A 9248-nucleotide genomic window follows, 5' to 3' on the forward strand; every position below is an offset into this window, starting at 1 on the left:
CTGTCCTAATTAAATGATAAAACTCAAAGAATGATACAAGACTTTATTTTGGTATAATAAGTATAATCTAGAGGCCTTTGCCTTTCATATAAGCCATTTCTGATTCCAACTGATCAACGACAAGTCAAGTTATTATTTGTTGTTCTTACAACTTGGATAAGCGACAAGACTTTTGTCAGGGACTGTATTTATTTTTTTTTATAGGTTTCTTGTTTATTCCTGGGCCTATTTTTTAAGGTTTTAAACATATTATTTAAAGAGATAATGAGATAATGACAGAGTCAGACTGAAGAGAATAAACGAACACTGACCTTCTGGAAGTGTCTTCACGTCGGTCTCTTCTCTCTGTGATTTAATGGCTGAAGTTTGAATCCTGTGGAGAAAAACACAACAAACATTAATATAAACATGCGACTTTTGACACATCAAAATAAAAACACAGAGTTTCTGGGTATTGAACTTCAACCCATCAAGTAAAAGACACTAAATCCACAAAGAAACCAGAGTGTGGACTAATCAGAACTAGTCCAAGAGTTAAATTTGCTGTCTACACAAAGACAGAAGCAGCTGCTCTGACTGGAGAACTGACTCCACCAACTCCTGATAACAGCAGTGGATGGAAATGTTTGTTTTTGAGAGTGAGTGTGAGAGTGAAAGGAAGAGATAAAGAGACAAAGCGAGAGAAGGAGGCAGAGTAAAGTGGGGTACACACCAAAACATAATCTGGCTGATTATCAACCCAAATCCCCACTCCCAATTAAAGTCTGATGAGACTGTCCTGTGGTATGAGATGTGTTCAGTGATTTTACCCTTCCTGGTCTGCTCTAAAGACAATCTTCACCCCGATAAATATTAAACACGTTTGATATTTCTGATCAGAAATCCTGTTGAGTTGGGGGAACACAGAGGAAAGCTGAGCACACACACTGTGGATTGTTACGTCGTCATGTGTGTGGTCTCTCAAATTTTCTACATTAAGATTTTAAAAATCTGTTAGTGTATATGACAAAAATTTTTTTTGACCTTTTTTTATTACATACTATATATTCCTTATTATACTATGGCATTTTTTGATGGTTTTTGACGCCATGATATACTATAACATTTTATGACTATTTTACATGCCTTACTATACTATGACGTTTTTTGTAATTACTGTTTTTGATGCCATACTATATGAAATGACATTTTTTGATTTTCTTGCCACTGTCGCCTAATGCTGCTCATGGTGGTAATTGCTGGGTCTCTTTTGGTTAAATAATATAAAAGAGTACTGTCTAGACACCATACTATACTATGCCATTTTTTTATGTCTTTCTACATTATGACTTTTTTTGACAGTTTTTGATGTCTTACTACTGTGATTTATTACGACTTCTATTAATACTGACTACTGAATATAAACAGTTTAATGTCAGTGCTCTGTGTTGGACAGTTGATGTAAAGTTGTTTGTGAATTACCTGAAGGCCTCTGTCCTGGTCTCAAAGAATTTCCTCATTGCACGACAGCTCTCTGTGATCGTGGACTGCGTCTCTGTGATCGCGGACAATGTCTCTGAGATTATGGACAAAGTCTCTGTGATCATGGACAATGTCTTTGTGATTGTGGACGATGTCTCTGAGATCATAGACGGTGTCTCTGTGAACATCAACAATGTCTCCATGATCGCGGGCAGTGCCGTCAAATCGGTGACCCCCGTCTCCGCCGATTCTATCGCAAGGTCTCTACGAAGCATGGGACAATGTCTCTGATCAAGGACAACGTCTCTCTCATCTTTGACAAGGTCTCTGCAATCGTGGACAACGTCTCTGATCGTGGACGATGTCTCCCTCATCCTCAACAATGTCTCTCCGATCATGGACCATGTCTCTGCGATCGTGGACGATGTCGTGGACAAAGTGGTGACACCTGGAGGGAATCAAAGAGAAACATACAAAGGAAAATGATCAATACACTCCTACCTATTCCTCAGCAACAGTTTAACCATGAAAACACATAAATATTCAACATTACAGCTGAACCCGAATATTTAACATTTTTTGACCATTTGTGATGCCTTACTATACTATGATTTATTTTTTTTTACTGTTTTTGACTACATATTATACTATGATATTTTTTGATTTTCTTGCCATTACTTTTACTTTTTACTTTACTTTAATAGATTATTTTCATATAGCAGATTACTTACTGTTTGTGAATTACGTGGAGGCCTCTGTCCTGGTCTCAAAGAACTTCTTCATTGTACGATAGCTCTCTGTGATCGTGGACTGCGTCTCTGTGATCGCGGACAATGTCTCTGAGATTATGGACAAAGTCTCTGTGATCATGGACAATGTCTTTGTGATTGTGGACGATGTCTCTGAGATCATAGACGGTGTCTCTGTGAACATCAACAATGTCTCCATGATCGCGGGCAGTGCCGTCAAATCGGTGACCCCCGTCTCCGCCGATTCTATCGCAAGGTCTCTACGAAGCATGGGACAATGTCTCTGATCAAGGACAACGTCTCTCTCATCTTTGACAAGGTCTCTGCAATCGTGGACAACGTCTCTGATCGTGGACGATGTCTCCCTCATCCTCAACAATGTCTCTCCGATCATGGACCATGTCTCTGCGATCGTGGACGATGTCGTGGACAAAGTGGTGACACCTGGAGGGAATCAAAGAGAAACATACAAAGGAAAATGATCAATACACTCCTACCTATTCCTCAGCAACAGTTTAACCATGAAAACACATAAATATTCAGCATTACAGCTGAACCAGAACATTTAACATTTTTTGACCATTTGTGATGCCTTACTATACTATGATTTATTTTTTTTTACTGTTTTTGACTACATATTATACTATGATATTTTTTGATTTTCTTGCCATTACTTTTACTTTTTACTTTACTTTAATAGATTATTTTCATATAGCAGATTACTTACTGTTTGTGAATTACCTGGAGGCCTCTGTCCTGGTCTCAAAGAACTTCTTCATTGTACAAAGACTCTCTGTGATCGTGGACTGCGTCTCTGTGATCGCGGACAATGTCTCTGAGATTATGGACAAAGTCTCTGTGATCACAGACAATGTCTTTGTGATTGTGGACGATGTCTCTGAGATCATAGACGGTGTCTCTGTGAACATCAACAATATCTCCATGATCGCGGGCAGTGCCGTCAAATCGGTGACCCCCGTCTCCGCTGATTCTATCGCAAGGTCTCTACGAAGCATGGGACAATGTCTCTGATCAAGGACAACGTCTCTCTCATCTTTGACAAGGTCTCTGCGATCATGGACAATGTCTCTGATCGTGGACGATGTCTCCCTCATCCTCAACAATGTCTCTCCGATCATGGACCATGTCCCTGCGATCGTGGACGATGTCTCTGCGATTGTGGACGATGTTGTGGATGAAATAGTGACACCTGGAGGAAATCAAAAAGAAACATACAGAGGAAAATTATCAATACACTACTACCTATTCCTCATCAACAATTTAACCATGAAAAATATCCAACATCACAGCTGAACCACAACATTTGATGGTTTTACATGCCTTACTATAACATGACATTTTTTGGACATTTTTGATTCTTTACTATACTGTAGCAATTTTTGACATTTTGACATATGTTATAGTATGACAGTTTTTTGACATTTTAATGCCTTATTATATGATTTTAAAAAATTGAGTTTTTTTAAATTACATACTATATACTCCTTATTATACTATGGAATTTTTTGATGGTTTTTGATGCCATGATATACTATGACATTTTATGACCATTTTACATGCCTTACTATACTATGACGTTTTTTGTAATTACTGTTTTTGATGCCATACTATATGAAATGACATTTTTTGATTTTCTTGCCACTGTCACCTAATGCTGCTCATGGTGGTAATTGCTGGGTCTCTTTTGGTTAAATAATATAAAAGAGTACTGTCTAGACACCATACTATACTATGCCATTTTTTTACGTCTTTCTACATTATGACTTTTTTTGACAGTTTTTGATGTCTTACTACTGTGATTTATTACGACTTCTATTAATACTGACCACTGAATATAAACAGTTTAATGTCAGTGCTCTGTGTTGGACAGTTGATGTAAAGTTGTTTGTGAATTACCTGAAGGCCTCTGTCCTGGTCTCAAAGAATTTCCTCATTGCACGACAGCTCTCTGATCGTGGACTGCGTCTCTGTGATCGCGGACAATGTCTCTGAGATTATGGACAAAGTCTCTGTGATCATGGACAATGTCTTTGTAATTGTGGACGATGTCTCTGAGATCATAGACGGTGTCTCTGTGAACATCAACAATGTCTCCATGATCGCGGGCAGTGCCGTCAAATCGGTGACCCCCGTCTCCGCCGATTCTATCGCAAGGTCTCTACGAAGCATGGGACAATGTCTCTGATCATGGACAACGTCTCTCTCATCTTTGACAAGGTCTCTGCAATCGTGGACAACGTCTCTGATCGTGGACGATGTCTCCCTCATCCTCAACAATGTCTCTCCGATCATGGACCATGTCTCTGCGATCGTGGACGATGTCGTGGACAAAGTGGTGACACCTGGAGGGAATCAAAGAGAAACATACAAAGGAAAATGATCAATACACTCCTACCTATTCCTCAGCAACAGTTTAACCATGAAAACACATAAATATTCAGCATTACAGCTGAACCAGAACATTTAACATTTTTTGACCATTTGTGATGCCTTACTATACTATGATTTTTTTTTTTACTGTTTTTGACTACATACTATACTATGATATTTTTTGATTTTCTTGCCATTACTTTTACTTTTTACTTTACTTTAATAGATTATTTTCATATAGCAGATTACTTACTGTTTGTGAATTACGTGGAGGCCTCTGTCCTGGTCTCAAAGAACTTCTTCATTGTACGATAGCTCTCTGTGATCGTGGACTGCGTCTCTGTGATCGCGGACAATGTCTCTGAGATTATGGACAAAGTCTCTGTGATCATGGACAATGTCTTTGTGATTGTGGACGATGTCTCTGAGATCATAGACGGTGTCTCTGTGAACATCAACAATGTCTCCATGATCGCGGGCAGTGCCGTCAAATCGGTGACCCCCGTCTCCGCCGATTCTATCGCAAGGTCTCTACGAAGCATGGGACAATGTCTCTGATCATGGACAACGTCTCTCTCATCTTTGACAAGGTCTCTGCAATCGTGGACAACGTCTCTGATCGTGGACGATGTCTCCCTCATCCTCAACAATGTCTCTCCGATCATGGACCATGTCTCTGCGATCGTGGACGATGTCTCTGCAACAATGTTGTGGATGAAATAGTGACACCTGGAGGAAATCAAAGAGAAACATACAAAGGAAAATGATCAATACACTACTACCTATTCCTCACCAACTAACTATGAAAAGATAAACAGATGGATATTCAACATTACAGCTGAAGCAGAATATTTAACAAACACTAGAGCCTGTTTCAGAAAATGAACAGTTGACTGTCATCACCTCCTGAAGAACCAACAACAACAAATATTTGGCAAAAAGTAAAATGATCATTAATTGTGTGTCTATCAGCTAATCACTGAAGCAACTATGTATGTTATTGTGAACTGCTCAACAATAATAAATACTATCAGTTAAATCAATTTTTGAATGCAGGATTTTATCTTGTGTTGTTTATCATACTTGCCTGAGTATCACACAGACGGTCACATACAGAATCATTATTTTAAATTTCAACCTTCTTCTTATTAACATATATTTTAAAAGCCATTGTTTTGTGTTGTTTTTGTTTAATGAAAAACAACCAAATTTACAAAGGTCTTAACAGAAGCTTTTGTGAAAAAAATGTAGAACTGGTCATTATATATTGTAAAGATACTTTTAAAATCACCCTCTGACTAACAGTTAAAATTAACACACTAATTAACAACTCACTCCAATATCCTATTTGTAGAATTGCTATAGTTTTGTATGGTATAGTTTGCCTAGCACATACATATAATTAAGAATTTCTGATCATGTACAATCAAACTGAAGTTAACATATTTTTCATTACCTGATACTGATCCTTAACAATAACAATCCATCTGGGATTTACCCAGTAACACTAAATGAAAAAAACAAGTGATTGCTGACAATAATTCAGCTCATCATCACATATTTTTCAGACTGGGTAAATAAATATTTTGGATACATACCTGTTGGTCTGGAAGGTGATGTTTGTGTCTCTGTCCAAGCTGCAGAGGCTGAACAAGTAGACCTGGAAAACACAAGAACAACACTTTAAACACTGACTAACTGTTAAAAAATAATGATGGAAACTTTTTACCACTAAAACCCACACTGGCCTAAAAGAGAAAAGCAATGTAAAAAAAATATGAAAGCATAAATATTGACTTTAAGATCTTAGATAGGAAATTTTGAAATGTTTTCAAGTCTTTAAACCCAAACTCTGCTAAATCAAGCCTCAAGTCTAAACCATAGAGTATATTTTAAAATGTCCGTACAAACAAGTGACTAATTACTAGAGGTGGGACGAGATCTTGTGCCACGAGATCTCGCGATATTAAAACGTGACGGTATTTCTTATTGGGTGAAATGCTGCAGCTGCAACTAGCATACCCGGTGAAATTATGGTGTGTTCCAGGTGTACTCAGAACTCGGAGTTCCTGAGTTCCTAGTCAACTGCAAACACCTCATGAAGTTGAATTTCCAACCGGGAAAGTCGGACAAAACCTACCAACCCCGACAAAACAAACAAAGATGGCTGCTACTCTCACCAATAGCAACAATTGTTTATAGCAGTTCTGTCTCATTAGCTTCACATTAATTCAGTCATACACACAGTACAGTTTTTATCCGTTGACATGTTGCTACGCTGTTTGTATGAGCAAAATACCGCGTAGAACGTTGTTATCAACCGGTGATGCTAACAACGGCTAATCTGAGATATGTTTGAATGAGTCCACGTTCGTGGTACATATAACTGAGCTCAATCAAGTATTACAAAACCACAAACAAATTGCTCATTACTAATATATACAACTGTGGCTCAACAGATAGCTATAGACTGCCACAAATCTACAAAGACACACAAAAACGACAAAAAAAACTGAGGCGCAAAACAATCACATTGAGATGCTTAACTGCGCAATGAAACAAAAATGACTTCAATCAAATGTAAAATAATAAGAAAAGGACACAGAACTACAGAGATACAGTAAGAACGACCACAAAGAGACAAAAAAGCGGACCATAAATAGATGTGAAATAGCCAAATAAAGACGCAAAATGATGCAATAAGGCCACAAATAGACTCAAAAAGATCATGATGACATGATAGACAGACTGTTAAAACAGTTACTCTGCCTCCACAAGGTGCCCACAACTCATGTCAGGGACGCCTCAGTCACGGAAACACTAGCACACTTTAACCCACGCAAATAAAGACGGCGACAATAAGGGGAAGGCCCCAAAAGCATCATTACAGGATAATGCTAACGCTAACGCTCCCCGCTAATACTAAGGCCGACATCCAGGCGTAAAGCAGACCTAGGCGGATATAAACTGAATTAAAATGACCAGGATGAAAGACAAGATTATAAGAGATGCAAAATGTCGGTAAAGTGATTGCAAACAAATACAACAGGGATTTAAAAAGACTCCATCCAGACATTCATCCATCCACGTTGGGGGCCAGGGACGCCTCAGTCACGGAAACACTAACACACTCTTATCCACACGATAAAAACGACTGAAAATGGAAATACGTTCAACAGACGCCACTAAAAGAGAAGACTAATGCTAACGCTCGCTGCTAACGTAAATGCTAACGATAGCCGTTAGCTAGTTCGCTGCTAATGATAGCCGTTAGCTAGTTCGCTCCTTAGCCTTACCTTCGCGCTGCGGGTGTGTTTAGCGTTCAGCGTCACTCATGTTCGACAAAAAACAGCTCCAATGCTTCTTTTAGTATCCGGGCTTCTTCGTTAAGTAACTTTTAATCGGTGATTAATTTTTTCTCGTAGCACCGACAAACAGAGACAGCGTCTCAAACGTGGGTTTAAATCTGTTTGCAAACTTCCTCTCTACGCTCCTCCCACACGGTCATGACCGATGACGACACAAGACGTGACCAATGACAACACACGCAAACCAACATCGGCAGAAAGAACGCCAATTGGCCAACCTTCTCTGATTGGTCTTATAGGGGAAGGTAGGGTACCAATAAGGTCTGGATCATAGAGCCATATATCCAAAAACAAAGCTATTACGAATTACATGTGGCTCATACCCACTTCAGAAAATAGTCACAAATAAAGCAGCTTCAGCTCCACATTTGTGCATTCATTTTTATTTTTGCAATATTAAATACAATTTGCTGTTTAATAGTGATTTAAAATAAATACATGGATGTATAATAATATATCCAGAGTCTAGCTGTGGAGAACAGACAACAAATAGACTGAAGTGTAAGTAATAACAGGAGAAATTAGTGCTAAAGTTTAGCACTGCACATATAAAGATGCCATATGAATATGCCTGTCAATGTAAAAAGTTAAGAAATTATTTGTAAACTCTTACTAATAACCTGCCAAGTCGTTATATATCACATACAGTATCACTTTCTCATTAAAAAATGCCCAAAACACAGTTTAAACTGCAGTGATTTTAGTCTAAAGCGTCCTACTGAATGATGACTCATTTTCCACATAACATCACAAATATATTAATGCTCAACACGAATTAACCATGGTATTAACAATTTTAGCATTTAATACTGTCTTACTTTTTGGAACATATCTTCACTGTTGGTTGCTGTTGGTTTAAGGTACTGTACTGAAAATGTACTGTCTTTAGAGAAATGCTTGTTTACAGAGATATTTAGCAATTGGCTCAGTGTTCTTATTATCACTGTAAAAAGTTATGGTGAGGTTGTGGTGCAGTGTTAATTTAATATGTGTAAGTCTGAGAAAATCTGATGAAATGTAAGGAAATGCAACCTGACTGTCTGCTCGCTAACATCACGAATGTTGCATCAATTCACATTTAAAGTGGTGATAGGAGCACGTGAGGAGATAAATCCTTCAACACTGTCACACTGTTCGGGTTTCACGTTAATTTACTGTACATGTTACATCCAGACGGGTGTATGGTTACAGGTATTTTGATGACCCCCGCAGTGTAGCTGACAACACATCAGGAAGAAAGAACATACAGGGCTGTTCGAGGAATGTGTGTGTGTGTGCA

The 9248-nt window shown here is 38.4% G+C and overlaps 1 long non-coding RNA gene across 3 annotated transcripts; it reads right to left on the minus strand.

The window, feature by feature from the left end:
* Positions 1-1714: 1714 nt before the first annotated feature.
* LOC108875508 (uncharacterized) lies at positions 1715-8043 on the minus strand. 3 transcript variants are annotated; one of them, XR_007809198.1, is made up of 7 exons: positions 7898-8043; positions 6200-6261; positions 4855-5330; positions 4128-4573; positions 2952-3420; positions 2193-2654; positions 1715-1909 (listed from the first exon to the last, which is right to left on the minus strand). It is a non-coding gene; the product is annotated as an uncharacterized LOC108875508 (long non-coding RNA). The 3 variants fall into 3 exon arrangements; XR_007809197.1 differs by having other exon boundaries at positions 2938-3420; XR_001959885.2 differs by lacking the exon at positions 2952-3420 and having other exon boundaries at positions 7898-8042.
* Between the last annotated feature and the right edge of the window lie 1205 nt (positions 8044-9248).

This window comes from Lates calcarifer, linkage group LG23, assembly GCF_001640805.2.
Source record: "Lates calcarifer isolate ASB-BC8 linkage group LG23, TLL_Latcal_v3, whole genome shotgun sequence".
NCBI lineage: Eukaryota > Metazoa > Chordata > Actinopteri > Centropomidae > Lates > Lates calcarifer.